General features: G+C 43.0%; 1 protein-coding gene across 1 annotated transcript in view; it reads right to left on the bottom strand.

The window, feature by feature from the left end:
• The window catches only part of dlgap1 (DLG associated protein 1), a 338,923-nt gene that overhangs the window by 277,805 nt on the left and 42,376 nt on the right, over nt 1–18,742 (bottom strand). The window lies entirely within an intron of this gene.

Raw genomic sequence — 18,742 nt, 5'->3', positions numbered from 1 at the left:
AGAAGCATGAAATCCTCTTTCTTTCTGCTTTAAGACTATTCGGTATTCGAGATGAAACACAATTCACAAGCAAATGTGGAAATTCAAAACAGCAATTCTCTTTAATTCCTCACAATTCGTAAGGTTATTACAACAGGCTCAGTAATTACAGAAGATGGGGTTAGATAGCGGGGTTTCGGAATAACTGAACAATACACATATCTCCGAGGAGCGCCCTGGGGGGCGACACAGTTGTGCAGCGGTAGAGTTGCTGCCTTACAGCGCCAGAGACCCGAGTTCAATCCTGACTACAGATGCTGTCGGTATGGATTTTGCACGTTCTCCCTGTGACCATGTCGGTTTTCTCCAGGTGCTCCGGCTCCCTCCCACATTCCAAAGAAGTGCAGGTTTGTAGGATAATTGGCATCTATAAAATTGTCCCTAGTGTGGGATAGAACTAATGCATACGTGATCATTGGTCGGCGTGGATTCAGCGGGCCGAAGGGCCTGTTTCCATTCTGTCTAAACTAAACTACACTAATACCAAGTAATGCAAAGGTTGTGGAGGTTCTGCTAAATTTAATATTGATATTATTATATTTCCATTTCCTACCTTGCAGCTAAACAAGCCAACTGGTTGACAGGCTGCTAGGGAGAAAATGGGCATTTGGTCAATTGAAAATATTGACAAAGGAAAGCAGCAATAAATAGGAACGGGTTATGGCCAAATGTAGGCAAATGGGTTTAACAGAGATGGAGCATTTTGGTCGGCATGGACAAGTTGGGACAAAGGGCCTGTTTCCGTGCTGTCATAAGGTCATAAAGTCATAATGAATAGGAGTAGAATTAGGCCATTCGGCCCATCAAGTCTACTCCGCCATTCAATCATGGCTGATCTATCTCTCCCTCTTAACCCCATTCTCCTGCCTTCTCCCCATAACCTCCCACACATACAAAGTGGTATGACTCTAGGACTAATAGATAGGGTGTGAGTGAGCGGAAGACTGTTTGCCACACAGAAGGGAGAGAGCAAGAGATCATGAAAATGCAGAGGTGGTGTGGATAATTGCATTCCCCATGGATGAGGGCAGAATGCTGGAAGAAAGAAGCCATTATTGACGGGAGGGGAGGATGAAGGCTTCTTTGAGGGCCCAGTCAGAGCTTTCCTTCTTGATCTGGCAGGTCAGGCCTCCCATTTATGGTCAGGTTTCATAGAAACATAGAAACATAGAAAATAGGTGCAGGAGGAGGCCAGTCGGCCCTTCGAGCCAGCACCGCCATTCATTGTGATCATAGCTGATCGTCCCCTATCAATCTACCCGTGCCTGCCTTCTCCCCATATCCCTTGACTCCACTAGCTCCTAGAGCTCTATCTAACTCTCTCTTAAATCCATCCAGTGACTTAAATCCATCCATCCAGCCTCCACTGTACTCTGTGGCAGGGAATTCCATAAATTCACAACTCTTTGGGTGAAAAAGTTTTTTCTCACCTCAGTCTTAAATGACCTCCCCTTTATTCTAAGACTGTGGCCCCTGGTTCTGGACTCGCGCAATATTGGGAACATTTTTCCTGCATCGAACTTGTCCAGTCCTTTTATAATTTTATATGTTTCTATAAGATCTCCCCTCATCCTTCTAAACTACAGTGAATACAATTCTATAAGATCTCCCCTCATCCTTCTAAACTACAGTGAATACAAACCTAATCTTTTCAACCTTTCCTCATGGGATCAATCTCGTGAACCTACACTGCACTGCCTCAATCACAAGGATGTCCTTCCTCAAATTAGGAGACCAAAACTGTACACAATACTCCAGATGTGTTCCCGCTAGTGCCCTATACAACTGCAGAAGAACCTCTTTACTCCTATACTGAAATCCTCTTGTTATGAAGGCCAACATTCCATTAGCTTTCTTCACTGCCTGCTGTACCTGTAAGCCAACTTTCAGTGACCGGTGTACAAGGACGCCCAGGTCTCGCTGCACCTCCCCCTTACCTAACCTAACCCCATTGAGATAATAATCTGCCCCCTTGTTTTTCCCGCCAAAGTGGATAACCTCACATTTATCTATATTATACTGCATCTGCCACGCATCTGCCCACTCACTCAACCTGTCCAGGTCACCCTGCAATGTCCTAACATCCTCTTCACAGCTCACACTGCCGCCTAGCTTTGTGTCAACCGCAAACTTGCTAGTGTTGCTCCTAATTCCCTCTTCCAAATCATTAATATATATGGTGAACAGTTGCGGCCCTAACACCGAGCCTTGCGGCACTCCACTCGCCACTGCCTGCCATTCTGAAAAGGACCTGTTCACTCCTACTCTTTGCTTCAGGTCTGCCAACCAATTGTCTATCCATGTCAACACCATACCCCCAATACCATGTGCTCTAATTTTAGTCACCAGTCTCCCATGCGGGACCTTTTCAAAGGTTTTCTGAAAGTCTAGATACACTCCATCCACTGGCACCCCTTCATCCATTTTACTTGTCACATCCTCAAAAAATTCCAGAAGATTAGTCAAGCATGATTTCCCTTTCATAAATCCATGTTGACGGACTAATCCTTTTACTGCTATCCAAATGCCCCATTATTACCTCTTTAATAATTGACTCCAGCATCTTTCCCACCACCGAAGTCAGGCTAACTGGTCTGTAATTCCCCGTTTTCTCTCTTGCTCCTTTCTTGAAAAGTGGGATAACATTAGCTATCCTCCAATCCACAGGAACTGATCCTGAATCTATTGAACATTGGAAAATAATCACCAATGCGTCCACTATTTCTAGAGCCACCTCTCTGAGGACCCTGGGATGCAGACCATCAGGTCCAGGGGGTTTATCATCCTTCAGTCCAATTCGCCTACCAATACTATTTTTCGACTAATGAAAATTTATTTCAGTTCCTCTACCCCCTTAGATCCTCTGTCCTCCAGTACATCTGGGAGATGTACCTTGTCCATAGTAACGGAAATACTATCCGGCCACTGTTAAATTTGAATCGGGTTCAGAATTACATTCTGAGAAAAATACAACATGAAACTCAGAAGACAGAAGAATGCAACATGAAACAACACAAGACAGAAACAGGCCTATATTCGGTACGTTGAGATACATTTCCAGTGTTCCAATTTAAACTCTTACCTCATCTCCAATCTCACTCCCACCCCCACCTGCTAATATTTGTATGTAAATAGATTCACGCATAGCTCACAGCTAGAAAGCTTGGAGTGAGAAAGTTATGTTCATAATTTCATAAGTGATAAGAGCAGTATTAGGCCATTCGGCCCATCTAGTCTACTCCGCCATTCAATCATGGCTGATCTATCTCTCCCTCCTAACCCCATTCTCCTGCCTTCTCCCCATTACTCTTGAAGAAGTTAATGGAGTTTCAAATACAATGGCATTAGAACAAACTTGATATTTAATTCCTTTATCTTCATCTTCATGTCACTGGACACTGAATAAGTATTCAGTAAATCAGAGCATTCACTCTTGGTAAAGCCATACAAATACATCACTTGAAACAAATACATATTAGGTAGAGGTTCTAATTATCAGCTCCTATTTCAAGAAGATTGTTTTCACAATAATTAATGTTCTGCTTTCAATTTTATTCCCACAGCTATTACATCTGAGCAAAATAGCTAAAGGGAAATTTGTCCAAAGAAAATAAATTAATACAGCATACAAGCATTTAAGATTGTTTCAGGCACCTAATTTGTTTTTCGTGATTAAAGAGCCCAAGTTACAAACAAATGCTGACATATCATTTAGTTGCAATTTAAACGGATGATTGATGCAGTGGGCCAAAAGGCCTGTTGCATCTCGAAACTAAATGTGGAGCGGCACGGTGGCGCAGCGGTAGAATTGCTGCCTTACAGCGTCAGAGTCATGGGTTCGCTCCTGACTACGGGTGCTGTCTATTGGGAGTTTGTATGTTCTCCCCGTGACCTGCACACTCCAAAGACGTACAGGTTTGCAGGTTCATAGGCTTCGGCAAAATTGTAAATTGTCCATAGAGTGTGTTAGTGTGGGGGGATCGCTGGTCGGCACAAACCCGGTGGGCCAAATGGCCTGTTTCCACGCTGCATCTCTTAACTAAACTAAACTAAACAATGACATATAACATGATTCTCACATAAGCGCATTTTATAAGTAATTTTGGTTGATTTTTTTAAGGAACTGAAGTCAATGTTGCTGAATAGATTTTCAAAAAATAATCAAATTGGACACTTAAAGAAAGCATGAGTAATATATTGCATTTTATGTTGTTCTTTTCAACAAAAACTGTCAACAATGGATTATAGTGGATTAGAATGTTGCCTGGCTTTCTGTTCAGGTGAAGTTGATGGTGTGTACAAACACATGACTTTGCCCTGAGGCTATGATTAGTTGAAGGAAAATAAACACATTTGTAGTGAAAAGGAGTTGATCTTTGACATTAATCTGGAACCATTCTACCAAAGTAGAAAATAATGATGAGATTTCTCTTGTAAAATCTTTCTCTGACTGTCATATCTATAAGCATGAGATCCAATCATGTTTATCTGGCAGTTGATTCATTAGGTATTAAAGGTCTTTCTGGTTGTAAAAGGTCAAATGTTTTTTTGCAAACTAGTGGCTCATTATCCACACCAAGACTGTGTAACTTCTAATAAGATGAAAATAGTTATTTCCTGTCCTGGTTTATTGATCTCTGTCAATCAACTGTTCCAGAGGAGATAAAGCATTCTCCATCTTTCAAGAGTCATGCTGTGGTCTGAGCATTAAAAAGGTGAACAACACACATTAGTGCTGCCCAATCTAAAGAATGACTGCAGCCTTAAAAATAATATATTTTGACAACTTGATGTTCAAGGTTTGGCATAGAAACTGTCTGCAAAGGCTGTTAGAAACCTTACCAGAAAGAAACAACACAATCTTTTGCATCTTCAATATCATTTCCATTATATGAAACATAAAAACGACAGACTATTTTGCATTGTAATTTTTGGAAAAATAAAATTCCACATACACGCATCACCCTCCAGCATGTCACTTTTCTAAAATCTACTGTAATCTTAAAATATTTACTATCTGCACTATTGCAATTCTGGGCACTCGAGCATCCCCAAATTGAAATAGTTTTGTTTTAGCTCAGAGATACAATACGGACACAGGCCCTTCGGCCCATTGAGTCCATGCCACCCAACGATCCCTGCACTCTAACACCATCCTACACACAATAGGGATAATTTACATTTATCCCAAGCCAATTAACCTACAAACCTGTACGTCTTTGGAGTGTGGGAAGAAACTGAAGATCTCTGAGAAAACCCACGCAGATCACGGGGAGAACGTACAAACTCCGTACAGACAAGCACCTATAGTCAGGATCGAACCCGGGTCTCTGGTGCTATAAGGCAGGAGCTCTACTGCTGCACCACTGTGCCGCCATGGTTCATCATCGCCGCCCTGTCGTAATCTGAAAATCCAGGGTTCTGGAATGCCTCTTGCTTCATTAACTTCTTCCTCAAAACAAATTTCTTTTGATTATTGACCTTCGGTAGCTTGGTATTTTTGGTATTTTTGTTTTACGGGAGACCTTGGGTGATTTTTGTTTTGTTTAATGATGATACCTAGATGTAAGTTAGTCATAGAGTCATACAGCATGGAAACAGGCCCATTGGCCCTACTTGCCCAAACCGACCATCTGCACTTGTCCCACCCACCAATGTTTGGCCCACATCCCTCCTCCATCCCACATCCATTGCTCCATCAAAATAATCCTATTCATAAGTTGTTGTTTTTGTTGAAACTGCTGTCAAAATCAGTGACCATTCAGATAAACCTAAGGATGTTAAATTATTTGGCCGTGAGATTGATTTACATGTTGGCTTGTTAACGAGAAATACAATTATCAGGTGCGGGGATTACACTATATGCAATCATGGAGTCATACTGTGGAAACAGGCCCGTCTAATTCAGCTATCTCTCCTTGGATCCTGTGCGATCCAACCCACCAGAGCAGCCTACCATGCGGAATCTTGTTGAATATAATTAGCACATAGATTGAGAAGCAGCCAGCAGACCAGTTTTATATTGGCATCTTAATTTGCATAATTTCTCCATCTATTTGTATTTTATCCACCCAGGCAGCACTCAATATGCTGTTGACTAGTTGGATGTGTCAGCAAAAAGTCAATATCATGTTCTTTGACCAGAAGTACGAGTTTGATTTCTCTTTCCACCCATTGAATATTTCCTGCATTTTCTGTTTTTATTTCAATATCAGAAGTGACTAATCGCAATTAAATCTATTGGGTCCAACTATTCAACTTTGTTCAAAGTTCAACTTTGGGGCGGCACGGTGGCACAGCGGTAGAGTTGCTGTCTTACAGCACCAGAGACCCGGGTTTGATCCTGACAACGGGGGCTGTTTGTACGGAGTTTGTACCTTCTCCACGTGGGTTTTCTCCGGGTGCTCAGGTTTCCTCCCACACTTAAAAGACGTGCAGCTTTGTAGGTTACTTGGCTTCAGTAACATTGTAAATTGTCCCTAGTGTGTAGGATAGTGCTAGTGTACAGGGTGATCCAGACTCAGTGGGCTGAACGACCATTTTCCATGCTGTTTCTCGAAAAGGTCTTGCCAAAGGAGAGGTGTGCAGTGACTTAAATTATCACTGAGAGCTATTCAACAGTTGGGATAATTTGAAGAAAGGCACAACATGAAGCAGACAATGCTGTAATATTTTCCAAATGCTCTTTGGTGAGACTTTGGTGGCAGATCATAAGATCATAAGTGATAGGAGTAGAATTAGCCATTCAATAGACAATAGATAATAGGTGCAGGAGTGGGGCATTTGGTCCTTCAAGCCAGCACCGCCATTCAATGTAATCATGGCTGATCATCCACAATCAGTACCTCGTTCCTGCCTTCTCCCCATATCCCCTGACTCCACTATCTTCAAGAGCCCTATCTATCTAGCTCTCTCTTGAAAGTATCCAGAGAACTGGCCTCCACCACCCTCTGAGGCAGAGAATTCCACAGACTCACAACTCTCTGTGTGAAAAAGTGTTTCCTCATCTCCGTTCTAATTGGCTTTCCCCTTATTCTTAAACTGTGGCCCTGGTTCTGTACACCCCATCAGCCCATCAAGTCTACTCTGCCATTCAATCATGGCTGATCTATCTCCAGCTCCTAACCCCATTCATCTGCCTTCTCCCCTTAACCTATGACCCCTGCACTAATCAAGAAGTACTAACCCGAAATAATGTCAAATTGCGGGCAGGAGTCCAACCTCTGAAGGCAGTGGGAGTAGATTACCATGGTGGTTAATATCAGGAATTAGACACAATGACCCGAATGCTGCAAGAAACTCTCATGGGCCATGCAAGTGAATGCCCTGCATACAGATCCCTAATCACTGCACTAGTTGCCATAGATTCAGCTCAGTTAGTAACTATCAACCATCTAGATCAACTGGGCTCGTAGTTAATAATAACTTGCACCACTGCCCCCTCACATACTCGTCCCCTGCACACATCAGCAGCCATTCAGTTATGATAAGCCATACATTGAAAATATTTTGCCTACCATCCACACTCTCCAAGGAGGCAAACGATCAGAGACTGCATGTGGTAACCAGAGGGCATGGACACATCCACAAAATAGCCATGGTGCTGCAGCTGTGGTCGCTGGCAAGGCTGAATCCATTGATGATGAAAATTATTTCTCTATCACACTTTCCTCTCACCCTCATAAGTTCGTAAGTCATTGGAGCTGAATTAGGCTATTCGGCGCATCGAATCTATTCAGCCATTTGATCACGTCTGATCTATCTTTCCCTCTCAACTCGACTTCTCCTGCCTTCTCCCCATAATCATAGATAACCTTATTAATCAAGAACCTGTCAAACTCCACTTTAGAAGTACCCAATGTCTTGGCTTCCACAGCCGTCTGGGGCAATGAATTCCACAGATTCACCACTCTCAGGCTAATGTAATTCATTCTCACATTTATAAAGGGAGGTCCTTTTAATTCTGAGGCTGCACCCTCTGGTCCTAGACTCTTCCACTAACCTGCTCCACTCTTCCATTGTTTCCATGGAAACATCTCTCCATATCCACTCTATCCAGGCCTTTCACTATTTGGTAAGTTTCAATGAGATTCTCCTTGAAATCTTCTAAACTCCAGCGACGGACTGCCTTTAATGTGGAAGGTGCAAGCCTGAACTATATATTTAATTCCAGTTTCTGGTCTCCCACTCATTACACGGCAGCGAAACCTTGTGCTATTTTCAATTCAATCACCTAGCAACTGCGAACAGCCAGCCAGACAGTGGAGGAACAGAATGCAAACAATATGATGGCAACATAATTAAAGCAAAAATTATACCCAATAGGTCCATGGAGAGGAAAAGAGATAACATTTCAGGTGAATTAACTTTTACCAAAAGTAATTGACAGATGTTAAATGCTGGAGTAATTCAACGGAGGCAGCATCTCTGGAGAACGAGGTTTGTCACCATCCGCAGTTTAGTTTATTGTGTTTAGTTTAGTTTAGTTTATTGTCACATGTAACAAGGTACAGTGAAAAGCTTTTGTTGCATGCTAACCAGCCATCAGGAATACTTTCAAGAGAGAGCTAGATAAGGCTCTTAAAGATAGCGGAGTCAGGGGATATGGGGAGAAAGCAGAAATGGGGTACTGATTGGGGATGATCAGCCATGATCACATTGAATGGCGGTGCTGGCTCGAAAGGTCGAATGGACTACTCCTGCACCTATTGTCTATTGACAGTACAGGATTACAATCGAGCCATGATAAAGGGAAAAACGTGAATAACATTTTGTGCAAGCGAAATTCCGAGGGTCTCCAATGAGGTAGATAGTATTTCAAGACTGCTCTCTAGTTGTTGGTAGGATGGTTCAGTTTCTTGATAACAGCTGGGAAGAAACTGTCCCTGAATCTGGAGGTGTGCGTCTTCACACTTCTATACCTTTTTGCCCGATGGGAGAGGGGAGAAAAGGTAGTGGTCAGGGTGCGACAGGTCCTTGATTATGCTGTTGGCCTTTCTACAGTTTACAGATGCTGCCCGATCATCTGCGTATTTCTGCCAGATTTGATTATATTTCAGACTTTCAGAATTTGGAGAATTTTGCTTTTTGAAAGATGAAGATTCACTCGCTTTTATTGTTCCCATCTATCAGCTTACACGCAGAGATTACTGAATATAACGTTTAAAAAAGGTGATATAAACTAATCAACACCAAAGAGAATAAAATTTCTGATCTGCATAAATTACATTCGCATAGTTTTAAAAAAATGAACTAGAAAAGAGATAACTGACACATTATTACATTTATTTAGTATCTCACTCTGAAAATTTTTTGTGCATTCAGTGCTCCCAATATTTGACGGCACTGGGCTGGAGTTTAGAAGGATGAGTGGGTACCTCAGTGAAACTTACCAAATAGTGAAAGGCCTGGATAGAGTGGATGTGGAGAGGATGTTTCCACTGGTGGGAGAATCTTAGACCAGAGGTCGTAGCCTCAGATTTAAAGGACGTTCCTTTAGGAAGGAGATGAGGAGGAATTTCTTTAGTCAGAGAGTGGTGAATCTGTGGAATTCAATGCCACAGAAGGTTGTGGGGGCCAACTCAATGGATATTTTTAAGGCAGATAGATAGATTCTTAATTAGTATGGGTGTCAGGGGTTATGGGGAGAAGGCAGGAGAATGGGGTTAGGAGGGAGATATAGATCAGCCATGATTGAATGGCAGAATAGACTTGAAGGGCTAAATGGCCTAATTCTGCTCCTATCACTAATGAACATGAACTTATGAATATGGCCTCTTCTACGTAAGTGAGACAAGGTGTAGACAAGATGACTAATTCCCTAAACATTTGTGCTCCGTTTGCCAACACCTGCTGGAGATTCAGATTGCTAACTGTTTTAATTCCCCATTACCATTCCCCATTTGGCCCCTCCATTGCCAGAGTTAGATCACACACAAACTGGAAGAACCGCACCTCATGTTTGGTTTGCGTAGCTCACAAATGAATGGTATCGGCATTGACTTCGCCAATTTCAATTAAAATTTTCCTCACCGAATGATTATTACTATCATTGACATATTAAGCAGTTAGAATGTACATTAATAATATACAGCAGAATTGTCTCAGGGCAGTTTAGTCATACATAAACCTCATGAAAAACAGAGGAGGATAAAATTTAGTCATATTTGAATGAGATCTCATTGTTTCCAGCATTCACTCTGGAGGAGAATCAATTAAAACATTTCCACTCATTTTTCAGTGAGACTTCCATTAAAGTTGGAAAAAAGACTGGGGAACTCTCATGAACTTCTATGTTATTCATTTAGATTTCATTGGAAACAGTTTCTACCGGAAATCATGGACACTACAAAAATTGTTTGCACTGGCAACTGAAATAAAAAATACAAATAATACATACTGGATTAATATTATATAGAGTCATAGAGTCCTACAGCATGGAAACAGGCCCTTCAGCCCTTCAGCCTGTTCAGCCCACACTGACCAACATGCCCCATCTATTCTAGTCCCACCTGCCTGCGTCTGGCATATATTCCTCGAAATTTATGTGTAGGAAGGAACTGTAGATGCTGGTTTACACGAAAGATAGACACAAAATGCTGGAGTAACTCAGCGGGTCAGGCAACATATCTGGAGAGAAGGAATGGGTGATGTTTTCAGGGTCGAGACCTTTCTTCAGACTGAGTGTCAGAGGAGAGATGCACAAAATTTGACATTTCTAAAATCAATATGGCTATGACCTTTCGATCTGCTCATTTCTAGTGAGAAATTGCCCCATTCCATACTGCACCAATCTGATTTAGATCAGAAGATTTCAGCATCTTAGTATCATATTGATCTCTGCAGATTCATAAAGCATTACACTGGCTGTGACCTACGAGCGCTTGGCTGTAAGTCTCAAGTATAAAATAGATATTCTCCATTTGTCTGTATGAATGAAGCTCACAACAATTCATTTTTGGATATGAAGTTTCTTAAGTCTGAATCACCCTCTAGACTGTATCTACCCACAAACAAAAAGGAAATCTCCAGAAGGAAAAGCATATTTCTATTAGGAACTTGACATTATCTCCTTTATTTCATGCCATTTTTGATTCCTTATTTACATAATTATCTATCTTTTAAAACCTTAGATAGTTCAGCCATGATTGAATGGTGGAGTAGACTTGATGGGCCAAATGGTTAAATTCTGCCCCTAGAACTTATGAACACGATTAATATAACTTCTGATCATGTTATAGATTTCAAAATCGTATATTAAGTTAATTTACTAACATGAACAGCAGCAGTTAAAAATGTGGAACTTCATTTCAATGGTCATTCATGTTATTCCAGAAGTGGGGAGATACTGTATGTAGAAACAAGGAACTTCAAATACTGATGTACGAGAAAAAAAGACACAAAGTGCTGGAATAACTCAGCGGGTCATGCAGCGTCTCTGGATAGGTGACATTTTGGGTCGGGACCCTTCTTCAGAGTGGGAAGATATTGAAGATTTTCAACTGAGGATGTCATCATGATTTCTGATTGTCATGAATACAAATGGGGATAAAAATACTGTACATGTTTACCATGTAGAAACAAAGAACTGCAGATGCTGGTTAATGTGCAAAAGGACACAAAGTGCTGGAGTAACTCAACAGGTCAGGCAGCATTTCTGGAGAACATGGATAAGCAATGTTTCGGACTTCTTCAGACACAAATTCGGAATTGTCAGCATGAAAATATGTTTTAATGAAAAACACTTTCCATTTTGAATTTTTTTTAAAGTACGTACTGTATTTCTTGCACTGATATATCATATTTGTTTATTTCTTAATTTAATGCAGAAGCATTATTTTATTTTCATCAATATTACAATACAACTAGAGTTTTTTCTAAATCATTGCGATTTCAAACAACCAAAGTAACTTGTCTTTTGTAATTGAAAAAAATATATTAATGTGATAATTAGTTGCTAACTTTCAGAATATACAGATGCTTCTTCTTGGTTTTGCTTGCAGATATATTGGAGTGTGCAGCTATTAATTTATGCACATCATTACACACAAGTTTTTATATCTTCAACTATTATTTATGCGCTTTTCTAATAACCTGCTTTCCATTAACAAAGAAGAAAATAAAATAATTACAGGGTAAAATGCTATATTGGCGACAAATAAAATATTTCTTTTTTTAGTTTACTTTAGAGATACAGCGCGGAAACAGGCCCTTCGGCCCACCTTGTCCGCACCGACCAGCGAAGCCTGCACATTAACATTACTATACACTACACGCACTAGGGACAATTTTGCATTTATACATTCATACCAAGCCAATTTTACTTCGGAGTCACGTAAGTGACTACGTGAAGACCCCGTCCAGTACGCATGCATGTCATATCGTCTATCACATTGCGTTACGACTGGCAGGATGGACGTGATTCTCCTGCCAGCAACAGACCTGAGGTAAGTTTTTTTTTAAACTTTCAGGTTAAATCTTCTTGCAGGAACCTCTACTTAGAGGTCCTGCTAAAAGTCCGGGGCTAAGTCGGGACGGAGGGGAAATCCCAGTCTCGAACTTCAGGGAACCCCGGTCACGGGGAATCCCGCCCACGGACCTAGGCGCTCGGAACCGCGGAATGCGGGTAGCGAGCGACGGCAAATTCACCTTTGAGCCGCTGGCAGTAGAACCAGCGGCTTCATATTGGTGGAGAACCTGCTCGGGAGACCGCGGGAAGCGGGGAGCGGACGGCGGTGGATTTACTTTCGAGCCGCTGGCAGTGGTGCCAACGGCTTCATATTGGTGCCAGGGACACCTGGACAGCCGCTCCGGAGACCGCGGGAAGCGGGGAGCGACCTGAGAACACGCTCCGTAGACTGCGGGATGCGAGGAGCGGACGGCAGTAAGTACTGTGCCGCTGGCAATTAAACCAGTGGCTTCATATACCCCCCCCCCCCCCCCCCGAAGCAGGATACCCCCCACCCCCCCCCCCCCCCCGACTTTGTAAATTGCGGCTATCCCTTTGATAGGGACCGCGGGGATATCCCGGCTGCAGTTACTGCGGGGATACCCAGATCGGGGGGGGGGGGGGGGGGGGGGGGAAAAAAAGCCCCGACTGGAGAACACAGTGGAGAAGCCCTGTTATAAGGGACCGCGGAGAAAAAGCTCAGGGGAGAAATAACCCGCAATGGAAGTGTTTCTACAAGGACCACAGAGGAACCCCAGCTGTAACAAACCACGACCACAAGACCAGGCTCGGGAGGAACGTTGCCCCACAGCAGAAGGTTTAAAAAGGACATGCAGGTAACTTCCTTACTCGAAGGTCATTTTGTGCTATTTTGTGAGAATATGTTACAGGAATGGACGACTCGGACGAGTCAGGCTGTGAAGACTCACCGCCGGCGGGAGCAACTGTGATCGCATATCCCGCATGGAGCGGTTGATGGATCAGAAGCTCCAATGTGACATGCTCCGGTATATGGAGCCTAGTCACCACGGGGTCCTGGGACGCCCATGGCAGCACCTTATTGAGGGCTGCATAATGCATCTCCATCGACAGAGGGGAGCATTAGGAGTCACTTCTGGGCTGACTCTGAAGACAGGGGTTTGGCTGAAGAAACCACAAGTGTGCAGGGGGTGCAGGAACAACACTACCAGCAGCAGGAGCTCGACGAGTGGCCATCGGGTTCAGGAAGGCCACATCATCACACAAGACCTCACATCTTCGACGGCAGCACCCCTACGCACCCACCAGCAAACCACGATGAACTGAAGCTGGTAAAAGCTTGAAGGCCGTACAACCAGGACAAAGGTCTTTTTTAGGCCACTGCCCAGAATGGCCTTCCTGGAAGATGCGCCAACCTCGTACTCGAGCTCCTCTACCTCCCAGGAGCAGATGTAAAATCATGCACACATGTTTGAGGCAGCTCCTGGGTCGGGTTGCATAAGTCCTCCCATTCGGATAAAGGTATGGAACCTCATTGATGATGTCTCCTGTCACGGATACAAGTTGGTAATATTAAACTGGTTTGAATATTTACACTGGTTTGGGATAACACTAGATTAGTTTATACTGCACACAGGTATGGTTGGAGTTGCCTTTCAAGACAAGGCTCACAAGAATGGAATGTGGACTGATCATTGTCAACAGCCTCAACCCGCATGTGCAGTATAGACTTTTCTGAATAACTTCCATGTGATCATTTCCGCTCACAGGGTTGAAGATATTTGAAATTTAACTGGCTGAGGCAATGATACACTCAGTAGCGTTACAAAATGGGCTAACTCGAGTTTCCAGATTATTTACCAAATCACTACTATCAGTGCTTCGGCTGCACAGAGCTAACAAATAAGTAGCATGGCCAATCTGGAGGATATTGAACATACTGTATTTTACTAAAATAGCCTTATCAGCCACATAGGTATATTTGAGGAATTGGTTCTCACCCGTCCAGTTAAATTTAAATTAAGTTGATACCAACTGAAACTATTGATTGTTGGGATACAATCATCCATTTATTGGTCTGGGATCAGCTCTGAGACAAAAAATTAGACCTCTGCTATTTTTAGCTGAAACAATCAAAGTCACAATGATGGACAGCTTTGCTCCACTAAAACCTCTTATCCGTAAATCTTCAGTCATTTCCAAACTGATGCTATTGCCCAAAGATGGGTAATTTACTAATACCATCTCTAGTTACGGAGGCAGATGGGATCAGTTAGAGTGGTGGCGCGACTCACTGTTGCAGCAGCCCCTACAGCCTGTCTGTCTTTTTTTTTTTTTTTTGTCTAGTTAAATGTAGTTAAATGTATTTTTTAATAGTGTTTTTGACTGTGTATATGTGGGGGGCGGGGGGGGGGGGGGGGGGGGAACTTTGTAAAAATCCCTTCCCTGTACGGGAGACCCGACCTTTCCCCTGTCGGGTCTCCGTTGTCGTTGGGGCCTAGCACCGGGGAGCGGCCTCCAGCCTGAACCACCTGGAGGCTCCAGTCACGAAGCCTGCGGAGCTGCGGACTTACCAGCATCGGAGCGTGGGGAGCGGTGGTGACTCGCTGCTGCGGCCCGACCACGTAGCTCGGAGGCTCCAGCTGCAGTCGCAGGTGCGGTGGACTGTCGGGACATCGGGAGCTCGCGGGTGGAGAGACCGCTTTCCGGAGCTCCCGCAATGCGACTTCTCTAGCCCGTGTCGCGGGGTTGGAACGACCCGGAGCGGGGCCGTACATCGCCCAGCGCGGCTTCATGGCCGTGGGACATTCGAACGCCTGCCAGGGGCTCCAACTTTGTGACATTTAGACCGGGAGCGGGGCCATACATCGCCCCGCGCAGCCTAAAAATGGCCATGGGACTTACCATCGCCCGCCTGGGGCTTGGGCATCGGGAGAGAAATGAGAACAGGGGAGAGAAAAGACTTTGCCTTCCATCACAGTGGGTTCACTGTGATGGATGTTTTTGTAAATTGAATTGTGTGTATGTCTGTAGGAAATTGTCTTTGCTTGTATGGCTGTGGAAACGGAGTTTCGTTTGAGCCTCATTGAGGTTCAAATTACATGTAATATATATTGATTGATTGATTGATTGATTGATTAGCATGCGTTATCAAGTGTTCAGTCATGGTATCAACTGCCAATGGACACCAGGTGCATTCTGTGCATTAAAGGGTGTGTGGATATGCATATACGGCATGCACAAGTCCAAGGTGATACACTTTGGTGATGGTATATGTTAATCACAAAGATACGATCAAATCAAAGTATCCGGTGATAGTTTTACCAAACCGCATTTAGCACTGGTGTATTATTATGCAAAATCAATGACAACACCGAATGAATGTGTGATCACAAAGTATTTAATGACAATGTGGATTGATAGAACACTAACTATTGAGTTGCTTGCATCCAGTTTCAATCAACAGTGAACGAGGCATACAGTGGCGAAGGGTGCATTCTCGCTACACTAGGAAGGAATGTTCTTTTATGTCTTCCTCCATTTGACTTCAATAGACGGGTCTTGCAAAATTCAGCAAGATTCCCGCTTCCAGGTTTTCATAGTGCCTGCCTGTGTTATACACCTATGGCTCCTGCTGTGGCGAAGAATGAACATAAAACCTTACATGGTTAATTCCAGATAAAAAGATGCTGGTTCAGTTGTGATATTGAAACCATCCTCTGCATGATATAATCAATCATAGACTTACAGACTCTGAGAGATCGTTTCTGCGGCTCTGGTTGTCAAACCATAAGCGTTAAGAGTGCTCAGTACAGATTGCAGGGATAGCACCAAATAGCAGCAATCTGCATAGGAGATGGGAAGCATTGTTTATGCTTCCTTACGTTTAACTCGGCGCGGATGACTGACACATTAAAATTCAGTTTTATGGGACTATAACATTAAGTTACTATTCCATTACTGTGCCTTAAGTACCTCCTAATCATTTGGCTGATGAGTACATAAACCACTCTGTCCGGTCTCACCCTCTGATATCCAGAGAATGAAGGTATCGTCAGCTTAAAACCTCCCAGGTTTAGGGACGCAGAGATATGGGTTAACATTGTACTACGTCACTTCACCGATGGGCACCAGCAACACCCCTGTCCATGGTCATACCCACGTACTAATGATTACGCCATGGCACTGACTACAGCGCTATGGGTCCAGTCATTGCAACACTGGATAGGATGATCATATCTGCGGGCTATAATAATATGTTTTGTTTATGATTAATCAAGCAGATTAGACAGGGACACAAGACCAAACTAGAGTTGCATATCCCATGGACCTTGGGTTGCGTGTGATCACGCATTTACACCAGTATGTCAAGGTTCCTAAGAGCCTTATAGACTGACAGCAATATTAATAGTTACATAAAATCTTGTTAGAAGGAATCACTATGAACCTTCTCCAGATGGTTATATGGGTCTGGCATATACAGGAGTGTACATTGACATTGAGTCTCACTCCACCAGGACCGCTATACCTCAGCAGCAGGGATGGACCACATCCTAGCGGTTGCAGGATGGTCAAACTATTGATCTGTCCAAATATTCAGAATAAACCTATTGCCAGATCAGGAGTATTTGCCAACTCTATGTTAGGTATGGTTCATACTTCCTCCAGGTTGAGGGAGGTTAATATTGCCACTATTATTCATTAATAGCATCAACATGTCTATATCTATGTCATGTCTGAATGCATTCTTAATGCTCACTCATCATTGGCCTACTGATGCAGTGTATGACGCCTGGACTCGGTTCCACGGCATGAAATCACAGCTTTAAAATCTTCACGTAGTCACTCACGTGACTCCGAAGTAAAATAGTAAGATTAAACGAGCTTACCAGTTTGAAGTTTGATCTTTATTTTATGAGGAGTAACGTTGAGGGATTACGTGCCCTCCGCTCCCAGCCCTCTATCATAAAGTTCAACTGGTATTATGGTTCACTTATCTTACTATGTTCAGTTCAACAACTGTTATCTGTGATTTCACACCGCTGCTTTGAAGATTGACACGCATGCGTACTGGATGTGGTCTTCACGTAATCCCTCAACGTTACTCCTCATAAAATAAAGATCAAACTTCAAACTGGTAAGTTCTCGTTTAATCGTACTATTAACCTACAAACTTGTACATCTTTGGAGTGTGAGGGGAAAGCAAAAATCTCAGTGAAAACCCATGCAGGCCACGGGGAGAACGCACAAATTCCGTACATGCAGCACCCGTAGTCAGGATCGAACCTGGGTCTCTGGCGCTGTGAGGCAGTAGCTCTACCACTGCGCCACCGTGCTGCACATTAAATCTTCTATATTACTAAAAGTCTGATCTTGACCACTTCCTGTTTTTTTGTTTCATGATTTTAGAAAAAACGCTGCCACTTACGGCTGTGATTTTTGGCCATCTTACTCAGAGTCGCTGCGCAGGACAAGAGGATTTTTTCCCATCGATGAAAAATAAAAGATTTATTAATGTTTAAAAAGTGTTGAGATTCTCTCTGCTGCCCCTGCTGGTGGGAGGAGGGAGGGACTATTAAACCCAGAAGTGTTGTGCCTCAGTCAGTCTCTGCAAGATGGAGGAAGCAAGAGGGTCATGTCCCTCTGAGCTGTGAATAACACTGAACACATGTCTACTCAACTGTGAGTGCCCTTAATGTGATTCTAAAATGCTTGCAGAAAGTGTTTTGGTTCTAAAATGTTTGCAAAAGTGTTTTGGTTCTAAAAGGTTTGCAAAAAGTGTTATGGTTCTAAAATGTTTGCAAAAAGTGTATTTCTTGCTTCTAAAATGTTTGCGAAAAGTGTATTTCTTGCTTCTAAAATGTTTGCAGAAAGTGTTTTGGTTCTAAAATGTTTGCAACAATTTTGTGAGGAAAAAGCATGAATAAACGTTTTATTAGATCAGGACTGTGTTTAATGGCAAAATTGCTGCTCATTCCGTGACTTCCGCTTAATGGAGAGGTGGCGCTGATTGCGTAATTCCCGGTGAGTGGAAAGATGGTGCTGAGTGCAGAAGAATAATTCAAGGGAGCTTACTACTATGTATATGGTGAGTGTGTTTGTTGAAAGTTATTTAAAGCACGTATTTGCTTTAGCAGCAGCTGTAGAGGAGGCTTTAAACGTTTGAATCATTCGGTTTAGACACTATGTTTACCACTTTCTGAAGTTACTTGGCATTTTAGTATTGGTGCTGTGTATGTGTGTGTGTGTGTGACTGTGTGTGTGTGTGTGTGTGTG

The sequence above is a fragment of the Amblyraja radiata genome, chromosome 4, assembly GCF_010909765.2.
Source record: "Amblyraja radiata isolate CabotCenter1 chromosome 4, sAmbRad1.1.pri, whole genome shotgun sequence".
In the NCBI taxonomy this organism is placed as follows: Eukaryota; Metazoa; Chordata; class Chondrichthyes; order Rajiformes; family Rajidae; genus Amblyraja; species Amblyraja radiata.
Note: the sequence above shows the minus strand (reverse complement) of the source record. Positions and strands in the feature narration are given on the sequence as shown.